Source organism: Anser anser (genome assembly GCF_964211835.1).
Source record: "Anser anser genome assembly, chromosome: Z".
NCBI classification, from domain to species: Eukaryota; Metazoa; Chordata; class Aves; order Anseriformes; family Anatidae; genus Anser; species Anser anser.
In genome coordinates, this window is record NC_139723.1 from 54,050,623 (window position 1) to 54,074,148 (window position 23,526).

At 38.5% G+C, this 23,526-nt stretch overlaps 1 protein-coding gene and 1 long non-coding RNA gene across 37 annotated transcripts in view; one reads left to right on the forward strand and one right to left on the reverse strand.

Annotated features, from left to right (window-relative positions):
- Positions 1 to 11,871: 11,871 nt before the first annotated feature.
- On the reverse strand, positions 11,872 to 15,428 carry LOC310889629. Its single transcript, XR_014576655.1, has 2 exons — positions 15,290 to 15,428; positions 11,872 to 14,990 (listed from the first exon to the last, which is right to left on the reverse strand). It is a non-coding gene; the product is annotated as an uncharacterized lncRNA (long non-coding RNA).
- A 6-nt stretch (positions 15,429 to 15,434) lies between these two features.
- Positions 15,435 to 23,526, forward strand: part of MPDZ (multiple PDZ domain crumbs cell polarity complex component) — a 105,433-nt gene continuing 97,341 nt past the window's right edge. For 28 of the 36 annotated variants that reach the window (XM_083817332.1, XM_083817365.1, XM_083817334.1 and 25 more), the window contains exon 1: positions 15,435 to 15,572. The gene's annotated coding sequence lies outside the window, so the exon portion shown is untranslated. The other 8 variants (XM_083817358.1, XM_083817340.1, XM_083817360.1 and 5 more) reach the window with 6 other exon arrangements.

Genomic DNA, 23,526 nt, shown 5'->3' on the forward strand with positions numbered 1-23,526 from the left:
CTCCCTATGAGAAAAAAGGGCTTAACTAAGCCTCCTGTAGCATTTGTTGTTTTTAGCTCCAGTTTGTAAAACACTTTGCTATCCTCAGATGGCAATGTATCAGGAGGGCAGACAGCTGTCAGAGCAGTTCAAATCCAGAAACAGAAGCCAGGAATTTGTATTTTCAATCTCACATCCTGTGGATCCATTTGTCGCCTATACAAGGATAGCTGAAAAATCAAGGAAAGTGTATTTGCAGGACTTGGAGGAACAGAGCAAGAAACCAATCACTGCCACACTTTAAGTGCAAGTACTCTTTTCAACAGCTGTCCCAAAATGTCCTGAAGCAAACACTCATCTTAATGATATAGAAGTCCCACATCAGGAAGTTACGAGCACATAAATCCAAACTAGCCAAACTAGTACAAGAAATCTGTTACAATGCTGATTGATTAATAATCAATGGAAGGGACAAAGGATGGCACCACATGGAATTGAGATCCTGTGCTGCCTCGTTGGCTTTCTTGTCCTCCTTAGGCTCAGTTCAGTCCAGGCATTAAGGCCTGACTCTGTCCAGGATGCCCAGGCACCCACCATGCTCTCTCCCACTCCCCCCAGCCCTTTCCTCCCTGTCTTCCATGGAAAGGAAATGTCAGCACAGAAAAGAAGCATAGCCAGTGACATCCATGCACCTGGAAGCCAGCTTAGCCACGATGTCCAATTCTTTAGGCTTATTTCTTTATTTCTGTGGAGTGTGGTGAGGATAAGCATGTGAAATACACAAATGTAACAGGCATGAATATAAGCTACAATTTGATACTGTGTAAATTAATATCTGTCTGTTTCTGATCAGTGATCTATTTGCCTAGGTGTCACTTGAAGGTCTTGGAAAACAATGGTTTGCTTGTGGCAGCTGAAACAGCTCACTGTGAAGGTCCACTTTATTTTAGGTCCACTTTATTTTAGTTTCTAAATTGCAGCAGGTGCTACTGGCCTTTTTTGGTCTGAGGTAAATGAAATCAATCTGTGATGATAAGGATTCAGTGTTCAGAGTATTACCATTTTGTAATGTTCATATCCAGGATCCAGCCTATTTTAAAAACCAGGGTCATGTATTCTCAAACATGCATGCATTGTATACCTAAGAAAAGATACTTGTGTGTGGTATGCTGTTGAAGCTATTAGGCTATCAGGTAGAAGTATAGCAGAATTGGTGGAATGAGTAGGGAATGTTGTACCAATTTATACCAATTTATTTTGGTGCTACTTGTGGTGTTAATTCTGCAGCTCTTTGGGATTCCTGGAGGATAGGGATTAGTTAAGATTTCAGCTCAAGAAGCATGAGGTTAAAAAGGGAATGAGAGGAGGTGAAATGTTGTGAGAATACTCTGGGAAAAAAAATCTTCCCAGACCAAAGCTGGTAATGAAGGTCTGCCATTCCCTCAAGGAAGGGACCTAGTGTAAAAACAGTCTAGTTCAGCACTTGTTAAGGCTATTATTGTGCCATTCCTACCTCCTCTTTAGGTTGAGGGTGACCAATTCCAGGGTCTCTACTCATTGACAACTTCAAGCTTTATTTCAACTTTTCCATTCCCTTGAAAGTCAAGGAAAATTTTGTAATACAGGTTTAATGGAACACAAGTTATTGTCCTCTCAAGTCTGGACTTGTGTTGCAATGGTCAAAGAAAACTACAGTTATCAGTGATGATGTGTAGTCATGCCTCTGGCTGGATTTCTAATGCCAAATTTTGGCCCAAAACCGTTTCTTTAAATGCTATGAATTCATTATTATGCATACAAATGATTTGAGAAAGAAAATAGAAAATTATAGTTGTTGTTCGAGTAAAGAAGATGACTGAAAAATACCTTAGAAATTGTTTAACACTGAAAATCTCTTCAAACTCTTGATGCTATAAATCAATCTAATTAAAAAAGTACAGATTCACCTTTTTTCAAAAGTGCAGGACTAACTATTTCATGATATACTAATTTTCATCAGTATAGATTCATTTGGCTGTAGCACTGAACATGAAGAATACACTCTACTATCTTGTACTTGAGTTCAATGATTGTACTGACATCTACTGGTATAAAAATATTTTAAATTATTTTGTGTTGTATTTGAGGTAAAAAACGACAAGCTTGTTAGCTGTGTTATAGAAACTTTCACTCCCTGCAACTCCTCTCCTCTCCTCTCCTCTCCTCTCCTCTCCTCTCCTCTCCTCTCCTCTCCTCTCCTCTCCTCTCCTCTCCTCTCCTCTCCTCTCCTCTCCTCTCCTCTCCTCTCCTCTCCTCTCCTCTCCTCTCCTCTCCTCTCCTCTCCTCTCCTCTCCTCTCCTCTCCTCTCCTCTCCTCTCCTCTCCTCTCCTCTCCTCTCCTCTCCTCTCCTCTCCTCTCCTCTCCCCTCCCCTACCCTCCCCTACCCTCCCCTACCCTCCCCGCCTCGCCTCGCCTCTTTTTTCTCTTTACAAAACCAACTGTGCTATTGTACTGACATCCTGCTCATAATAGGATATATTTTCAGGAACTGCATTTTCATTTCAACCTATCAACAGGTTACAGTTTGGTTATTTTGGTTGACATTTTTGGTATACCAACAAATTTGGGTTGGTATTTCAGTACCCCTTAGTCATACATTGAAAGAGACCGGTGATGATGCAGGATAACACGCTACTAAACACAAATAATTGCAATGACAAAAAGGTTAGACCACAAAATTAATGGTAGGCAGAAATTTTCTGAATCAGGGTTTAAAATAGCCCCACTATTACATGAGAAATGCTGCGTTATCACTCTGACAGCACAGACATCCTGCAACACAGCATCTACAGAAGGACAGAAAAACAACCATCTCTGTCCTGCAATCACCTCTGTCTAAAGCTATTTTGACACTTCTTGGAGGAGTTTTTAATTTATAGCTGGCCGAACACATCATGAAATTAAATGGAATCCCATTAGAAATGAACATGCTGATGGGCAGGGAACAGTATGCATGAATTACTGCTCTTCACAAACCATGTGTTTAAAACAGAAAAAAAAAAAAAAAAAAAAAAAAGATAAAAAAGCCAGAACTTTTAAATGTAATAAAATTTCCAATGAAATGTATTGTCAGACATTTAACACACGAAGGAGTTTATGACAGTCTTTTTTAAACATGTCTGTAATTTTCTAATAGATTAAGTTTCTAATCTGAGGAAGGAAAAGTATGCCAAGGTACCAGCTTTAAATAATGCTTCATTTCTGGATTTCAAGTTACACTGCAGAAAAAAAAATAAAATCCAATGCTAGAAATGTTCTGTCTAAATTTGATTAAGAGTCCCCTGACTGCAGAATAACATTTCTCATCTTGACCAGAGAAGAGAGACACAATGGTCATTGTGCCAGGAATGGAGAAAAAAAAGACAAAGAAACTAGGTCCTCTAAGATTTAGCAAGAAATTTGTATGCTCTTTCTTTCAAAGGATTTTTGATGTGGTCTGTTGAAAAGTCCACTTGAAAATGAAAGGTGTAAGGTATTTAGCAGCTGTTGCTTGATTTTTAGCTATGATCATCATTGAATTGACCTCATTAATAGAATGTACAAAACATTAACATAACACATTTTAGTGTGTTAGACTTAATAGGGTAACCCTTGGAAATGGTTGATTTATGTTTCACCTGCAGTCAGATTGGAAGTAGTACAGTGTTATATGTTTCTTAAATTTGATTGTGTTTTTTATCTCAGGTTTAGGACTTTATCAAAACAGTAAGAAATTTTGAAGTTTGAGGTGAAGGAGCATCATTCTTGACAAGTGATTAAAAATGTAATTTAGGATTTGATAATACTGATAGATATCTTGATTACCAGTAGCTTTGGACAGGAACATATATTGTATGTGAGCAGATTTCAGATTCTTTGTAAATTAAATATCATAATAACATTACATTTACCCTTTTATGCTTCCGTTATTATAAGGATACATGACTCACCATTGTTTGCTACGAGAAACTGCTGAATGACTAAGTTAAATGCTTTCCCTTTACTGTTGTGATATAAGCTTTTTAAAACTACAGAAAAATCACAAGAACTTGACCCAGTCTAATCATCTTGACATGGCATGTTCTCAGTGTGGCATTAGATCAATGCATTAAGAATATAAACTCATTTATAATAAATGGTTATTATTTTTAAAATATTTTAAAGAGTGTTTTTTTATAGACTGATTTATATTTACTATAGATAGTAACAATATGAAAAGTAGCTTTTAGTTGGAGCCGTCCAACCAAGTACTTCACAAATTCTAGTTTTAAAACATAGCTCTTTTGCAGTGTTAATTTACAGGAAATACATTCTTTCTGCATTTTTCAGTACAAAATAAATCTTGTATATCATTCAATAAACCCTAAGGTTGTGGTAATGGAAAACTAAACTGACATCCAGGGCTGCAAATAATGACTTTATTTAAGTTATTATGGAAATGCTGCTGTAACTAGAAAAACTAAATATTTGAAATGAGAACTTAATACCCCTAAAACAGCTTAATTTAACTTTTCAACCCTAAACAGCTTAATTAAACCTTTCATTTTCAAACTGTGAGAATTCTGCAATAGAGCTTGCTCTTTGCAGAAGGAGACAAAGGTGAGCACACTACTAACTTGTTACAGATATTTTCAGAAACTTTGCTTATAACTAGATATCACACTTTTATACCTATATGACTAATTTTTCCAGCTTAAACCTTAAATATTGTGAAATTTTGCCACCTATACCATCTTGTCAAACCTACCACATTCTTCATGGTGGTAGACTTGGCATCTACCTTTGAAATACTGTTCTTAAACAAAACGTGTTCCAGAATAAGCTTGTCAATTCACTGATATTGTGATCATGAAAGAAACTTCAGTCAAGCCAGTCTAACTTACTCTGGAGTATGGGGAATCAGATTTTACCTAGGGTCTTCTTTTGCCAAGATCACTGGAATCTATTTTAATAGATTGTACTTTCTAGTTAGCTACTACACTTCTTCCAGGAAGGCACTCAGGCACTATCTGACTGATACTAATGAAGAGTTTGAGAAAATTATGATTTTAAATGTAATCAATATTTTCTGTCTTATGGCTTTTCATGTCTTCATATTTAACTTTTGAATAGGTTTTTATCCATTTTTTTTTTCTAATCATTCCCTGAAAACTTCTTTACTGTGGCAGGGAGTTCTGCAAATTGCACAATGATTTACATACTTCTAATTAGTACCTTCTGGTTTAATTTGAGGTCTCCTAGTGCTTGTACTGGACAAGGCAGTGGACTACTGTTTTCCATTTTCCTTCCTTGTACCATTTTCTGCTCTAGAGTTTCCATCAATCAGGTGGACTTCCTATAAGCAAAGATTGTACCAGGTATTATGGTGTCTACTGGCAACTGAAGTCGCACCAGTGGGCTAATTTGTATACCTTTAATTTCAATCTTTTAAAATTCCTTGCTTACCTTTTACTGTATTGTAAGATAGTTGTAGTATGTTAATTGCCTGCACGCACTATATATTTTTATTCCCTGTAATGTATGTTTGGTACTTCTGTGTGTCATGATAGAGCCACATGGGTGTCAGAAGGAAGCAGTATGGTCATATTAAGACAGTGTCCACCTGGGCTAATACGCTCTGCTGCCCACAGCAAATAAGCAGTGTCAGAGTATTGCACTAATGTGGATCTAGTGTTTCAGGTGCCCCAAACATCTCTGAGTGCCTGAAGGTAGGCTGCCTATCTCTGCACAGCAGGGCATAATGACACATAGGTATATTCGAGGTAGCAACAGCACCACTGACAAGAAGTCAGGACTGGTCCCACAGGTCACTTTGGAGACCAATTCTGCAGAGAAACTGCTGGGGACTGGCTGCCTTTCTTGCTGTATGAACTTATAATAAGTTCCACAAGTTGCAGTTGAGATATGCTCCGTTATACTTAATGTCTCTCCTCATCCGACACTTGATAAAAGTAGTCCTTAAGCTTCTCTTGGTTTCTTTTGGGTGTTCACCTGATTTATTTACAATTTTGAAGAGAAATTATGAAACCCTTTTCTGAGCCATATGCCAAATTAATTTGAAGTGTAAATCTCTTTTGTTGATTCTCTCCAAACTTCTACAATGAAAGTCCATTGGATTTATTATTTCACTCACTGGAGAAACACTTCCTGAGTTTTAACAGATGTTCAAGTTCCTTAATTTCTGGAGTTTGCAATTCCCCTTGGTCTTAATGAGTATCTTCAGTACCTATGGTTTACAAAAAGTTTATGTTCTCACATTCTGCCGCACTTGAAAGGAAAATACCCTTGTAAGAAATGCATGACTGTTACTGCTGCTGTATTTGGTACATGCTCCCTTCTCTGACTGCTGATGCTTATGGCCTAGTGGAAGCTTGAGGCAGCTGGGAGTCTGAAGGCAATACTGGTAAGTGTATTTTTATCTATTTATTTTCCACAACTATTTATAGCTGGGTATGGGCACAAACTTGCTGTCCGTCAACAAAATTGTGAAGTAAGTCCTATTACACTGTTCTGAGGATAAATTTGCTCGTTTGAAGTACTTTGAACTTTTCCCTTACTTACAGAAGGATTAAAGTCAAGATGCTCCCAAAGTTTGGGAGGTTATATTAATGAGAAACCTATCTGGACCCTTTCCCGAGATTAATAAATAAATAAATAAATAAATAAATAATAATTAAAAAAAAAACAGCTGGTAAGGAGTCTGGACCTGGATCCAAAGAAAATGTGATTAGTCCAGCATGCCTAGTCCCTTTCATAGCTTTTAGGGCTTTGCTGAAAGCACTGAGACATGGGCAGAAAGCATATGGTGTCTTACTAAAGGACGCTAGGACAAGAGTTGCCTTAGCTATGAAGAATATAGACACAGGTATTCAAATCTTTCTCTCCTGTGGCACTGAGGCACTTCTTGTCATATATGATTTACAAATAATGAAGTTCTTTGAGTAGCTGATACCTGAAATAAAAGCTTGCTCTGATCCATGTGTAGTTGAGATGTCCCCTTACACACAGAATAATTAAGTGGACGGGCTCTGTGTCTATTGTATAGGGGGCCTTAATTCAATTTTCATTCCTCCCTCTGTTTGGACTGAGAGCTTTCTTGATCAAGGACACTGATGTGACGTTTGTGTAGTAAGCTAGGTTAAAGACTTCTGCTTTTAAATGTAATGTACGTGGTGCTGTGTATACAGTCTGCAAATTGGAACACTCAGTGTCAAATGTAGGAACTGTGCCTGAATCAGAGTAACAGTAGTTAGGATAGTCCAGGTTACTTTTGCAAGAAACGTGAGCTTAAATCCCTTCCAAGAGGGTTTTGATCTTGATTGTCTAATTTGTCTTGATTTGTCTAATTGCCTGATTCTTGCTTTAAAACAGTGAAGGAGAAGCATAGTATACTTTGGTCATTATAGTACCTGGTTAGGAAGGTATCTTCTAATGGAAGAGCCTGGATTCAGACCTCAAAACGAGATAGAAGTATGTTTGGAATTCCAGCAGGCCTTACCAGAAGGTAGACCACAAGTGTATCAGGAAACAGTCAACCAGGTAGATGAAATGTCACAAACAATGTTAATAGATCTCAAGGAGCGAGGTCTCAGGTAGAAGACTTTGGACAGACTGAGTGTGGGGTGTAAAATTACCAGTACCCCTTTTTAGGTGCTTACATATATCCAGAGAAAGACTTTTTGATCTCTCCAACTCCAATAAATTCTTTAGAAACTGATTCTTTCTATTTTTTTTTTCTGAGGATATTTCAACATCTAAGTCTAACATTTAATTCATAACATAAGAATGGAGAGTGGCGTTATTAGAAAAAGCATCAACAAAAGACTTCTGCAGTGAGGGTGACCTTGTAGGCAGAGCTGTCTGAAGGCACCAGCAATGTTCTTGCGGTCCACGCCAGTTGTCATGCATTAGGTCCCAGAAAGGAAGACACAAATACAGTAACCTGGAGGAGGGAGGACAAAAGGCTTCTCTAAGCCTCTTAAACTGGATGAAGGGCTCTATATTTTGTGGTGGTGGCGAGGGGCTCCATGCTAGTGGTCTACGGAATCCCAGCTGGTTTATGCACAGGTGTCCTAAAAACTACAAGAGCTGTTCTTCTACCAGCTTCCCTCAAGTTTTTCCTATTGAAAAAAAACATTAAAGGGGGAGAGGGAAGTGTAGAAATATCTCTCATTGTCTGCAGTAGCTCCCTTCTGCTGTTTGAATAGCTTTTTACAAAGCAGATGTGCATTTTGGACCTTCAAGAATGTCTATGTAAGTTAAGGTAATATAGGGATGAAAGATACAAAAGGTTCATTGTTTTTGCACCCTTTACCTCCCCTTGTTTCTGGTGTTGCCTGGGCATTTAGATTCAAAGCTCAAGTTATCAAATGATATGGACGTGAGAGGAACATGGGAGGGAAAGGCTGATTTTTTTAATTATTATTATTATTTTTTTCTGAAATGACATTGTTATTCTTCATTCCTCCTGCATACAAATTAGATTGAGAGTTCAAATATTAGTAACAGCAGCTTTAAAATTCATCACTTTGCAGTTGTTAAATCCATTTCCTCTCAGTTTGTCCCCTTGGCAACAAAAATAAAAAGGCAAACATACAGTGAAAAAAAATTGCATCTCATCTGAGCCTGTCTTTGCATAACACATTCTGAGACTCTGTCTGGTTGCTAACTTGATGTTGGCTCAAGACAGAAAATTGGAGGAGGGAAGTTTATGAGTGCTTTGAGATCTTGCCCTGTGCTCTGCATACCGTATTAATTCTTAAAGGCTGGGGAAAAAAAAAAAGAAAAAAAAAAGAGAGAGACAGCTAATGACAGTGGCAACACAATCTAGTTAGAAAATAAACAATTTTCAGCAAACAAAATTGAAAGTATAGGAGAGCATTTTACTGCTGAAATTGAGGAGATCAGCTTACTATAGTTGTGTGTTTTTATATAGAATATTCATTCTTATTTTTAAATATGATGTAAGTCTGGCATTTACAGAACAGCTAATGGCAAATTTTCACATGTTGCATATCAAGTTCTTTAACAGCTCCTCATAGCCATACCACTGTGAGAAGCAACCCTTATATATGAGAAACAGATGACCTAACCGAAGAGGTGTACTTTAACAGAAAAAAGGGATTTACTGCATCAGCTTTGCAGGGTAACATAGCTCTTTTAATGCTAGTGAGAGTCCTGTTGGACTAAATTCATATCCGCTTCATTTGCTAAAGTGATTTTCGCTTAATACTAAATTCCTATTTAAGAATGGTGCAAAATTGACCTTACAGTTGTCAGGTACTTGTAAAAGTGGGCTTATTACAGAAATGCCACCCTTTTCAGGTTTTTCAGTTAGTTCAAACCTCTTTCCAAGTGGTATTCTTTTTCATTTTTTTCTTATTATGTTCTTGGTGCTGTGCAGAAACCATGAATGCCTCTGCATTGGCTGAACATGTACAGGGGAAGGCAAGTCTGGTACCAATCAAAGAAAATAGTAAGGATTTTTGCATCAGTGAACCTGCCTAAGATCTTAAAAACTTGGCCAGTAATAGGCATGCTCATTCACATCTGGGCCAAGAGTCTGCAGCACAGAGCACCAGAAGTTTCATCCTTTCATCCCACTCACAGAACAGGAGATGTTCTCAATATGGGAAAGGTTCCCTGCTCTGCCTGTCTTTACAGGTGCTGATTTTGCTAGACAGAATATCACTGGTGTGGCATGACATGGTTAAGTGCCGATTATAACTATTTCCTTTGGATGTGTCAGCTGTCATCCTTAAATGACTGTGCTGGTGTGAATGAGCAATACGTAGTTTTCAAGTTCCTAGGCAAGGGGATGTGAACTTGGCATTGTTTGTATTTTAGACTCTCAAAATCTGCACACCAACACCAGCAATGAGCTGGTAATTCCTAGCCTGTACTAATCAGACATTCTACCCACCTATGTATTAATGGTATTAGCTGCGTTTAATAAATCTAGTAATACTATTTTTAGTCTAAATCCAATGTGCAGCTACATCATAAACAAAGTGAAAGAAGGACACAGATATACCTTTTGGCTTAGTCTCTACATGTAACCTAAAATTGAAAGAATCATGTGGAAGCATCCTCATCAGAAAAGCACCTTCTGGAAGGTCATGGACAGAATTGTTTGCCGAGTTCCTCCATACACAAAACTACTTGGCAAAACTGTCTGTAAATTCTGTGGTCATTCACTGCCCTCTTGAACAGACAACAGCTCTGATGCTGGTTCATGTCTGGAACTGGAAGATACCGTTTTGATAGTCCAATAGGTAGGGAGCTGTTTATCCCAAATAGGTAATATTTTCACTGTTCCTGGGAACCCAAGGCTCAAGACTGTAAATGCCAGCCTTTAACTTTCCCTGTGCCTTTAACTTTGAAAACCACTGAAGTAAATCTGAACAGAAACACCTCTCTAATTTCACAGTTTGGATCAGAAGCAAATCAGAAAAAGACCAGGACAGAATCTCAAACATGCTGATTAACTCAGTAGTGTATATGGAGGAAAATACAAGCTATTTGGGCAGTACCACAAACAGGATGGTACTTTTGTGTGATGAACTGCAGAGCCATATGACAAATTGATCTATGCATAGTGGTCTGCTTTAGTTTAGTTCCATCAATTTGTATTCAAGAGGATTTATTCTGAAAATAAATCAACCTGCCAGAGAAATATTTCCTTTTCTTCCTGTAAACATGGCTCCCTCCTATCTAGCATGCTGTAGTTTAGCTGTCTGTAAAACTAACTGGTTGATCATGTCGCATTTTCTCAAATAAATTTATATCATTGTTTAATGTCTCAACACTTAGGGAAGAGGTGCTATCACATTCAATACATAACAGCAACATGATTAACTGCATACTCCTAAACTGGTCAGGTCAGTTCTTCCCATTCTGATTTTAAGGCTCATAGTACTCTCATGTGAGAATTATCTATTTTTCTAACACAGAATTTATTAAAGACATTTCATCTTTTCTTTTTTTTTTTTTTTTTTCAAATACCGGAACAACTGTTGCATTGGTGCGTACCCCTGGTTACATGGTGCTCTGGACTGTATCCCTTGAAGCATTTCAGAAAAAAAAAAAAATTAAATTAGATTTTCTGAGAGTGAGGTCTGCCAAATATGTGGTTACCTTCAGCAAGACACAATATTAAAAAAAAAAAAAAAAAAAAAAGCCTTAATCTGAACAAACCAGACTCTCCTCATAGGTATTTTGTGTCTGAGAAATCTATGATAATGTTAATATGCTTTGTCACTTACTTGGCTTCACTCCTCTGCTATGGGCAAGGCCTGTGGTTTTAAACAATCCTGTTTGTGCGTAAATAAACGCCCTTTTAGTTTGCCCTAATTTCAAGTATTTTGTTTTGTAGTCATAAATAATTAACATACCTTTTATGATTTTTTTTGCTCTGGTCTACCTTAAGGGGCATACTTTCTCTTCTACGCACATGTGTAACCTCCAATAGCAATAATAACAGTTATGAAGTATGGCCCCAGGGGAGACAATTTCCCTAAAAACCTTTAAAATGTAAATCTACGCACCATTCGTGCCAGCACGTATGCTCCAGTAAGTGAAACTAATATTCTGTACCTACCAGCACAATAATCCAAAAATTGAATAAATTTCAAGTGCTAATCTTAAGAGAAAGTTCCTAATTTTAACTTTGCATAACAACATGCATGGTGTTACCTCCTACTGCATACTTACTTGTTGCTGTCTGACTTTTGAAGTGTTACTTTTATGTAGAGGTAATAGAGGAGGAAGATGTTATGCTTAATTTGATTGTGTGCTTCTTCTAGTATAATTTCTTGAAAATGTAGTAAAGAAGTATTGTATTCTAATCAGTTCCATGAAAAATAAGAGGAAAGATGCTGATCCAGCTTTATTTGGACAGACAAAGTTAGAATGCATAACCACATACTTAACATAAAACTTTACATAGTAAAACTTTAGTCTAGCAGTTATAGCAATTAGGATCACAGTTGCCTTTGATCTCAGATTGTTTTTTCTACAGTTTAATTCTGCTTAATGCAATGAATTACTTTTGGGGTACACATCTGGAAAAAGATTTTATATATAGGAATAATTAGCATTTTCTGACAAGGAAGGTTATTAGTGGTGTTTAACCTAAATTTTGAATAAATGCTCTGAAGTGTATTATTGTATATATGTATGCATAAGTACATGTGCATAAACATTAATAGAATTATATAAGTACTGTATGTACTGAATAGTAAGGTTATAAAAGCAGAAATATATTCAATTGTTATTTAAGTTAGTGCTTATAAAAAGGTTTATTGTACTACTTTTTTATATATTAAGTTCAGAGATGGGATTTTTCAAGCCTAAACATAACATATATAAACATTTCAGAGTCCTTCCTCTCACATTTCCTCTATGTATCTAAAATACATATTCTATCCATCCTGTAGCTGGACATCCAATAGCAATGTTCTTACAAAAATACCATTTAATAAAAACAAAAACGAACAAACAAAAAACAAAACAAAACAAACAAAATGTTTTGATACACAATCCAGTGTGATAAAAGCAGACAATTGCTTTTGTGAATGTATTTTTAATTTTATTTTATTGTGTTAGGAAATACAGTGACTTGTGACTTAATGGACACATAGCCTTGTTTTTTGTAAAGACATTTTTCTGAGTTCACTTATCCTTCATGTCTTCTAATCTAAGCAGTGCCTTGCTAATATTAACCTCTGCTATTTTACCAGCAAGATGTGACTAGTGACTACAGAAATAAGTCAAGAAGTTATCTCACCCAATATTCATACTTCCACCATGAGTATGTCTTAAATTGGCCTGAGAAATGAAATATTACTGGAGATTAATATAAGAGAACAATATAAGAGAATGTTTTTTTAGGTCCCATTCATCTTCTCCTTAAGAGATCTTTCTGACAGAATATAATGTTATGGATTTTGTTGTAATGGTATTTTGAAGAAAGTTTGTTTTAAAAAGCTGTTTGCAGTTTTACTTTAAAATCACATGGATATATGTATGTAGATATATCTTTGTTTGTGTATTTGCTTTAAAAAATTTGTGAACCCATTTAGGCTTGAAATACAAAGCAGATTCTCTTCCCTCACATATTGAGGACAGCATCCCCCAAAACTGCACAATAATGGCTGCTCTACTTATGCTAATGCAGGTACAACATAAATTTAATTTTGTGTGTTAGGTGTACATCACCTAGCCTACCTTGGAGAATCTTTAATAGTTTTAGACTTTTTTTTTTTTCCTGGGGAAGGACTGGAGAGGTAAAATGGTTTCCTTATTGTGGGATCAGTAAAATTACTTTTTGCCATACTTTGTAACACTTCTGGTAAAAAAGAAGAAACAAGTAAATAAAAATAATTGTTTCTGTCTGTCTAGTTATTTTTCTAAACCTATTAGTAGGTATATCCTCCAGACTTGTAGTGTACTCTAACCCAAAATGGTTTTCTTTGCTATTTGCTAGATCTGTATCTGCATGATTCTTCAGAAGTGTCAACTATTGTAAATGAGAGCTCATTATTTTACTGTGATGGTTATTTACAGTACAGATGTGTTGTATGTTTACAGAGAAGGCTAGCTTTGCAGGTACGGTTATGTTAGTATAATTAAGCCCATGAAAATACTTTTAGAACAGGCAAGGCCTAAGGTAGCATGATGTTTTGAACATCAGTAGGTATAACCTACTTATCAGATACTTCAAGGGATTTGACAAGATCTGAATGTAATTGAAATTCTACTTGAGAACAGCACATTGCATGTTAAAAAACTATCTGGAAGGTATATCCCATACAACACAGGTTGTGCTGTGAGGAAAGATTACATAGCTGATGTTATATGCATCAGGAGTAAAATACCACTGCACCTAATTCTGATCTTTTTAGCTCCAGATAAACTTACGGACTTCACTGTATTTTATTTCATTGGGATGCCATGGTTAAAGCCGGAGCAACAGAATAAATAATAGCTGTCTGGTTTTGCATTTACCTATTCGACTGTGGATTATTTGTTAAACAATGATACATGCAAATTGTGCCTTATACATAAGATTTCACTCTAGAGTCAATAAAGGCGAATGTGACATGAAAAGCGGGTGGGGCAGTTTATAGAGCATTCACTGTTATAGCAATAGCAAACAGAGCCCCAATATTTGATTTGATGGGCAATATGCTCACCAGCACACAATGGATTGAGCAGTATAACCTGTGAATTAAATATTGAAAATGATTAATTTTTTCATAGTCAAGAAGTGGAAGAATGATTGTTAAACATATAATTACACGCAGATCTGAATATATATCAGAGAAACAGGTAGCTAATCATTTGGAGTCCTTCAATCTGCCAGCTGTAATAAATCACATTGTCTTGAGGGTCAACTTTTTTCAGAAGTTAATTTGTCAAATAATAACAACAATAATAAAAACATTACATGTACAAAGAGTGGTGTTCCTTTAAATTTACATGAGAAATGTTCTGCTTTTGAAAGTGCCAATACCGGTATCGCATTCATCAATCCTCTCTCAGATAAATAGGGTGGTATTCTACTTTATCTCCAAAACAATGATATTCTTTAATTGTTTTTGGTACAAAACAACAACAAAAACTATTGCTTGAATATGGTAACACACTCAAATCCGTTTGCGGGAAGAACCAAGTCAAAGCGAGAAGGCAGGCGGGAGAGCCAGGCGCCAAGCAGCTGCAGACCCAGGGCTCTTTTCACCACAAAGAGTCTCATTGGAGCAGAGCCGCCATCTGCATTTGCAACATGGCATTATCTCTTGGCAAGGAGCAGTGGAGCCCACAGTCTTGATGATGTGATGTCCAAGCATGCAAACTTAAGAAATCAAGTGAAATAATTGCACTTTGTTTTGAGAAATAATTTTTACTGTCATACCAACCGTTCCTGCATTACGTGCTTTGCTCTCACGGTGTTTATACTTATGTGAAAGGTACACAGCACCTTCTTTTAGTTGCTGAAAAAGAAGGAAAATCACATTTTCGTTAGCCTTATGACCTCATTCACCATTTTGGCTATTTTCATGCGTTATTTCCAAGCGTTTCCCATTTCCCTCCATTCAACCCCAGGCTCATCTTGCTGACCCAGCGGGGATGCCGGTGGCTTTTGGGGTGCAAGTAGCGGTAGGTAGCTCCGTGCCCTTCTGCGCCCGCATGAGGCTGGGCCCGGCTGACCTGCAGCAGGAGGCACGGCGCACCCCACAACCCCGCTTTTACAGACACCGAAAATAAAAAGGGACAAGAGGGGACGACGAACCCAGCCGCTCGGTCCCATCCTGGCGAAGGGCGTGCGCTGAGGCACCCGGCCCGGTTTGGAGCCTCGCGTACCGCCGGGAAACCGCTGGCAGGGCCCCGGGCAGGGCACCCCGGCCCCCCGGCTCCCCCCGAGCCGTGCCGAGCCGTGCCGAGCCGCGGGGGCGGCGGTCAGGATTAGGTTTCAGGCCGCCGGGGCGTGCCTCAGCAGCTGCCCCGCGGCGCAGCGCGGCCGGCGCCGTTACTCGGGGGCGGGCAGGGCGAAGGCGGAGAGCGGCGCCGGGAGGGTAAGCGGGGCGCCGGGCCGGGCCGGGCCGGGCCGCCTGCCTTTGTGGGGACCTGTGGTGGCTCCGGGGCTGTGAGGGACCCCGTGAAACGTATTTATTTCCCGAAGCGTGACCGCAGGGCTTTCGGCTCGCCGGGTTGGGGGGGGGGGGCGGTCGGGAGGAGGAGAGAGGCCGCGGGGCTGTGCCGGGCTGAGCCTGTTGCTCTCCGCGGTCCCCGGCCGTGCCGTGCCGGCCTGGCGGCCAGTCCTCATGTAAACAACAGCCGCGTCGCCCCCGGCGGCTGCGGGAAGGTCCGCCTGCCGCCTCCTTTCTTCTCCCACATCTCTTTTTTTCTTTATTATTTTGTATTTTCCCCTGCCTTGGGGCGCTGGGGGTCAAAGCCGGGTCTCGGGGGGGCCCTGGCTGCTCTCTGGAAGCGAAAACGGGGTCGAGCGGCCGGCTTTCCCCGAGCCAGAGCCCCCGGGGCTTGGACGGAGGGGGCCTTTATCTGTTGCTGCGTTGGTTCGCAGTGCTGGAGCCCGCTGGAGCTTTCTGAGGCCCCGCCGGGTCTGCACGAAACACGGCCCTTTCCGTAGGGTGGGGTGAGAGGTGCAAGGCTGAGAGTCAGTTTTTTGCCTCTTGGTAGGTCTGGTCGTGTGAAGAGAAGGGTTTGCTTTGTGGGACGGTTTGTTTCTTGTGTGGTTCCCCTCCCCTGCATCCTGTGCATTCCTGGGTTATTGGGAAGAATAATAGACAAGACAAACGCTCTCAAAGCTGATCCTTTGAACTCCTTGTACCACATTTAATGGATTTGATTTATAACTTGGCTGAGCAGTGTTATTTTCTCCTTTTCCCTTTCACTGTTCTTTCAGCTTTAAAAACAGTGCCTCATCCCTGTATATTTTTGCTCATTTTCACACACAGGAGACTTTGTTAGCGTAACCTGTTGAACAGAAAATATCATTACTGGCTATAGTACTGGAAAGGATAGCGGGAGTCCTTTGCCCAAGCAGAGCTGTGTCTTGATCAAATTAAAGGGCCTGGCTTCAGCTGTTGTGGAAGTCTGTTGTGTAATGCCTTGTGGTTTCCATATCAGCAGTGCATTTTCCAAGATAACAACTTGTTGGGAGGGAATAGTCCAAACTAGTAAAAGGGAAAGTAGTAAAATATTTTTGGGAAATGTTATATGATGCTCATATGGAAATGGAAAATAATGTAACAGAAGAAAAAGAATGCAGAATTAAAATATCTACGGGCATATCAGCATAGACATTAACAAGCAATGTTTTAGTGGCAGAGAACATCATCTTATTTTTCAAAGTTGTTATCCATTTTTAGGATACGTATATTTTTTATTTCCCTATTGCATTAACAGAGCATGCATGCAACATTTACTGATTATGGCTAGTGTTTCTAATTTCCTTTGTGCTACCAAGAATTTTTTCTTCCGGAACAGGATATGTTCTCCCCTCTTGTCACGTAAAAGTGTGTTAGGGAAGCTAGATTGTTACCGGCACTATGGAAAAAAGAGCTGCACTACTTACATACTAATAGATGATCTTTATTTTCCAGCTGGCACTGTGTCTGTGAATTTTATGGAGATTAATGTCATACAACTTTGCAGGTACTCAGATCACTGTAAATGGTTTTAATTGATAACATTTTAATCAGTGCCTTGAAAACCAAAATAGAGACCTTTGAAATTGTCTGGTCCATGTTTCCTGTATGAAAATTTAAAATTCTGTAGATGGTATGAAGTAAGTTTTTAAATGTGCTTTCTATTGAAGTATCCTGCTGAAGCAGTTTAAGCCAGAACAATCCTATGCTGACAGTAGGGTGTATCATCATTGGTAAAGACAGTTTTGTTTTGCCATTGACATACACAGCAAGTCAATACATAACTGTGCCATTAAGTGTTTAGAGCCCTCTTCTCACACAGAAATTGCTTTGGAGTACTGTTGCTGCTGCTTATGAAATAATTGGCCTAGACAGATTGGAGTATTTGTTTTAATAGGGTTTTCAGACCAAGTCCTTACATCTGAACCACCTTGTACAGTAGACTGGTTACATGATGTAATGACTTCCTGCATTACTCTCCCTAATTTTCACAAAATATAATAGAAGTTTTATAGTGTCTTCAGCTTTAAAGGAAGATGACAACTCTTCATTGAAGATTAGTGGCAATTTATTAATGATGCTTCTTGTTTATTCATTTATGAGTACTTTTTTCACCTCTGTGAAAAGTCCAGTATATATTAAGAAATGCAGCTGTTGTAGGAGCTGCATTTAATTAAGCCTAACTGAATTTAATGAATATGTTAATCAAATCCGTATACTAGAGAAGTAAATAGGCAATAGTAATCATGCCTGGATTTTATACTCTGACTCAGGATATGTAATGTCACATATATTCTGTGTATGCTACAAAGTTGCTTTTCAGTTTCAGAAGCTATTCCTATACTTCTGGTGTTTGAAGCAAGTGTTTTCAATTAATGCCAATTTAAACGGTTCACTGAAATAAATATATATATATTTGTAAACAGATTATCTATTTGTTACTTTACTTACCAGAAAAAAGTTCCCCTGCTATGTTGCTTTTTATAGTACTCTTTACTGAATATTTCTGAATATCCTGCATCGCATATGTTTAAGCAGAAGGTAAAAGCAGAAAGTGTAGTTTAGGCCCAGTTCCAGGTTGTAATAGTAACTTGTGCATCAACTAACATGAATATTACATTCGTGTAGAGTTTCTTACTGTGTTACAGAACATTCTTAATTCAACAGAAAGGAAAAGATTGTGCATTTATCTGAAAGCACTGTAAGTTTCCTTAAAACATTAGTGTGATGTGTACGGAAGGTTAAAATCAGTTGAGTGTTCAAAATTTAATTTTCATATTTGGTTCAAAATACGTTATGTTCTTTAGCTCTATCAAAGGACTTTCCTCTGACATATAGAGCTACTACTATCACCCTTCTATGTGTTTTTGAAGCTAGCAGTGTCACTTTTCAAACCAAACTGCTTATAGTCTTAATATAGGCTATCTGTTTGTGAACTAGCTTTTTTTTTTTCTGCTTTGAATGTCTCAGAACAATTTTTGCATTAATAAAGCTTTTAAATGTAAATTTCATGTTTCTCTTGTTACATTCCTCTTAGTCAGTGGAAATTTGCTTTGTTCCTTTTGCAACAGAGCACGTTAATTTCACCTGTATTAAGTCCTTACAAATTGCTTTTTCTTTTATTGAATCAGTTCCCTCTTCTGTCATACAGAAGCATACAGTCTGAGCGTGCAGTTCCTTGACTTGTGAAACAGGTGGTTGTTGTTACCTGCATGTCGGTGACCTGTCACTGAAGCACTGGGCTAGCCTTTTTTTCACATCTTTATTCATTTCCTCTTTTTGTTTCTTTTTCCCCTCTTTCCCTGTTTGTCACTGCTCTCCTGCATTTATTTCCACACCCATTCTGTCCATGCTCAGGTATGTACATCACTTTTCATTATGAGTAATGAAAGCTATACCTGTCAAGCTGCAGTGGGCAGTCCTGTCTGATGTTGTTTGTAGTCCTTGAAAGTGAACTCCCTTCATGACAGTGGAAGAATGAATAGAAAGTGTGAGACCTTTCAGTTTACCTTGAATGGTTTCAGCTGCCTTTATATTGACAAGTCCTGTCTTCCAGGAGTCCAGGTATCACCTTAATTTTCTCCACAGGGGTAGTAGCCAGTGTGACAGAGGTAGCTGGGTGAAAGAGAAGAGCTCCTTTAAAACTGCTGGCAATACGGAAGGTTTAGTGGTAATTAGTATCTTCCATTTCCTGTGTGGTTTGGTTTTCATTCTTGTGCCAAGCAGGGCTAACACAGCATGCCTGCCTGAGTGACAGACAGAGAGCAGGGAAAACGAAAGACAGAGGATAACAATCAAATACAAAAGGATATCCATACCTCAGCCAAATTCAGGCCCAGGTGTTGAAATTCAGATTAGGAGTTTTGAAATGCTCTTTTTAGCAGCTACAGAATATAGGTGGTGATTACCATGTTGTTTAATTGAATCAGATTTGGTTTTTAATCTCATGCAGCTCCTAGGCAAAGTTTGTGCCTAGAGATCGCCCTCAAGATAGGCGTTTCCTTTGTATCCTGAGAGCACTTAAAGTAATGCAAGAGCTATAAGGCAAAGCCTATTACTGTGTTTTCTATCTTTGTCATTGCATGTTTGGTAATCTAGTGCTATGAGTGTTAGTTTTCAAGGTATTTTCTGAAATGGTTTATGAAATTGTAGATGGAGTACCCATCAATGAAAAAGAGTAAGTTTCCAGGCTGAAATTTCACAATCAGATGTGAAAGAGTAATAAATAAAAGTGGCTAATCTTTTTTTTGTGAATCTTCTTCTGTCTGTTTTGCTAAATAGTTTGCATGGTGGCAGTGAAAAGGAGGTGGTAAATATGAATTTAATGTCTTTTTTTTTTTTTAATTCTTATACCTATGGATTTTAGTGTTTTAGGAGTGTGCTCTAAGAAATCAGGATTGCAGCATGTCACCTGTCTGTCTGGCAACAGAAAACATACCTTACAGAAGAAGGGCAGCTGCAAGAGTGGAGAGATGCATAACACACATTTTTGTGTGTTAGTGTGGGGAGAGTCAAATTTTAGAAGGGCAAGTGTATTAATGAGTATATGAAAGGGATCATTTTTTATCTTCTGTGCATGCTTAGTAGAAGGTTACATATTTCTCATCATGTACCCGGCTAAAATTGTGTGTGCTTTTTACTTTCTTAAAAAACATGAGGAAAGAGAGAAGGTGCTTTTTTTTTTTTTAAAGCCAGATCTGTCAGATACCTGTGCCTTTAAAAACACTGAAGTGAGATTAGCTTGCTATTTATTTAGCAGTACTTCTTCAAGTAGCCAATAAAAAAGTGCAGTTCATTCATTGTTCTTATTCCTGTGAAGAGATTAATGAACTTTTGCTCTGAAACACATAAATAGTTAAAGCTACTTTGAACTAAGCTACTAAGCTCTTTGAGTCACGAATAATATTTGTGTCATTTATAGGAGGGTAGGTTTTGGCTTCAGACTCCTCTGCAGACAGCCAGGAGAATGGAAAGTAAGAAAGGGAAGTGGTTGAGTCACCATCCCTGGAGGTCTTTAAAAGACGTTTAGATGTTGAACTTAGTGATATGGTTTAGTGGAGGACTTGTTAGTGTTAGGTCAGAGGTTGGACTAGGTGATCTTGGAGGTCTCTTCCAACCTAGACGATTCTGTGATTCTGTGAAGATGATCAGAAATAAATATCTCATTTGTGTCTCTAGAATTTGTCATTGTATTATAAAAAACTCTCACTGTAGCAAATGATAGATATACTTCTTTCAACAAATAAAAGTGTGCGTGCCTCCCTCCACACTTCTCCCTGGACAAGATTTGTTCCAGTGTATTTTTACTGAAATACCTAGAAACAAGCTGCTGTAAAGGCCAGGAGTTGCTGCTGCAATGGGTGGTGGTTGGTGATTATGGGTGTCTGTGCGGAGCTTGCTTCCCTTGTACTTGGGCTTCGTTGATGTGCCACTAAGCTGGTGCTGACAGATCCCGCTTGCTAGTGTGGATGGGACACAGCAGGAGCACGGTCACGTGGCTTTTCGCCATTTACAAGTGTGCACAGAGCAAAGAAGGGTCATCTTGGACTGTGAGACACAGAAATACTGGTGCGCCTCAATGCCTCGCTTCTGCGTCAGAGGAAGTGTCCTGAAGGAAAACATCCTGACGGCAGTTTCAGCCTTGATCCCTCTTGGTGCTGCAGTCAACAAAGGCATTAAGTGGGTCAGCTGAGGAGGCAATCTCTGCCAACGTAAACACACAATAAAGAGAATTAAAGAGAAATAGAATGAAGTGTGAGTTAAAAAGAATGATTGGCTGACACTGAGGTAGCTCTGGAGCAGTATTCCTACTTCTAGTACATGAGGTAAATAAAAAGTATATCATGAGTGCCTTAGCAGAGCTAAGCACTTTTTTTCATTGCAGATTAAATAGGATCATCTCTATCTCTAGAGTCTGTTTAGTGACTTCTGTTACGAAGTGTCTATTTTGAGAAAGCTTCCATTACAAATCATCAGAGATCATTATTCTAGGATTGCACAAACACAGTGGTGACCTTGTCCATTCTGTCGCTTGTAAAACATGCTTTTCACAGCACACCAAGAATGATATTTTAGGCAAGTTGAAACATAATGTACAGCAAGATCCTGCAGCCTCAAAAAATGTTTGCTCTTTACAGCTGCTTCTCTTCCTGAGACTCTCAGGGACCTAAAGCAGAACAGTAAGCTTGTATTTTTCATGATTAGTTCATCAAAAGGTGAAAGTTAAAGGTATGATGGCAATGTGTATGTGCATGCAATAGCATGATAAAAGGATCATGGGACAGATGTGACAGAGAAGTAATTTTTTTTTTTGATGCAGTTCTCTGTTTGCATCCACAACACAGCTGCATGAGCAGTTGTACAGAAAGAGCTGGAATGGTGAAACAGGGAAAAGCTGCTTTAGTTGGCATTGCCAGTGAGAAAAGGACGTGAAGAGGGCATAAATGGCTCTGTTTGTAAATACGGGCTCTGAATAGAGGATGTGATAGTTTGTTTTTTTTTTTTTTTTTTTAATCTCAAAGTAAAAGCTATCAGTGATTAAGGTTTGGGGAATCCAGCTTCTTTCTTGATTTTTAAATAACCTCATCCAACCCTTTCCCATGTGAAATAGACATTTTGTTTGTCTTGATTTTGAAGGGTTACAAGGTGAAAACATAAGATATTCTTTGGTTTTGTTTTCAGATCTGTTAGTCATGTGCTGGGATTACCTTGCTGTGTGAGAAAACAAATTCACAAAAGCTTGTTTTTATTATTGATGTGCCTGATTGTGTAATTTGGAACATGGAATAAGGTTACTTCAATAAATTTGGATTGAAAGAATTTGAATTTCATGCCTCTCTCTAAGTAGTATATTGTCCTAAAAATGATGATCGGTGTTTCTCTGGCAATGTATTGGTAAATTCAGACACAATTAAATAAACTGATATGAATCTTCAGTCATATTGAAACTAGGGAAGTCTTGGCAAGGGAACTTGAAATGATTCTAAGCCCACTTGAATTGAGTTTTCTATACGAACTGCAAAAGATACGTGATTGTCAAAATATTCGTCTTGGTTTGTGGTCCTTCTAACTGAATCTGTGTTGAAAACTTTTTTCTCACTTTTATTGTGAGGATTGATTCACGCTTATCCTGCTCAGCTTCTACAAGTTCTACTTCTACTCTTTTGAATTTTAGTTAGGCTCTCACCCCCAGAGATCTGTCAGTATCATCCTTTCCTGATTTTTCCTTTTTAGGTATGAAGAAAGAGTCACTTTTCCTGAGTGTTTACTGATCACTGTTCTCCGTGTGGTGATTTGCTCACCAGACTGAAATTGGGGTGTTGTCTTAAACTGCTTTCCTATTCTCAAGAAAACAAAGCTACTGTTTTGGAGGATAACATGAAGAAAGGCACAACTCATTTCATATATCTGCAATGATGTTTGAACTCCTCACTTCCCTTTAGTTAGCCATCTCCATCACTCTTGTGCATGGATGGAAGGACTCTACCACTAATCCAACATTACAAACTTCTGAACAACATCAGACATGCTATTAAAAAACAAAACAAAGCAAAAACCCTAACAAAAACCATAACAAAAACCCACCAACCCCCCAAAAACAAACCAGTTTCAGAAATTTATTCTTCCCAGGATAGAGTTTCCTGCCTGGAAACTTATGTTTGCAAAAATCGTCCGTCATTCCTATATGACTCTTAATACCAGTGTATGTTAATAGTGGAGGTTGTAGTGTGACAGGTCTGGATAGCATTAACACGTTGTGGCTTATATGACTTTTCTTTTTAAAAGGTGACTTTAAAAGGTAAGCTACAGCTCATGCACCTGAAATTGTCAACATAGGGCTTGAAAACTGAACCCAAGG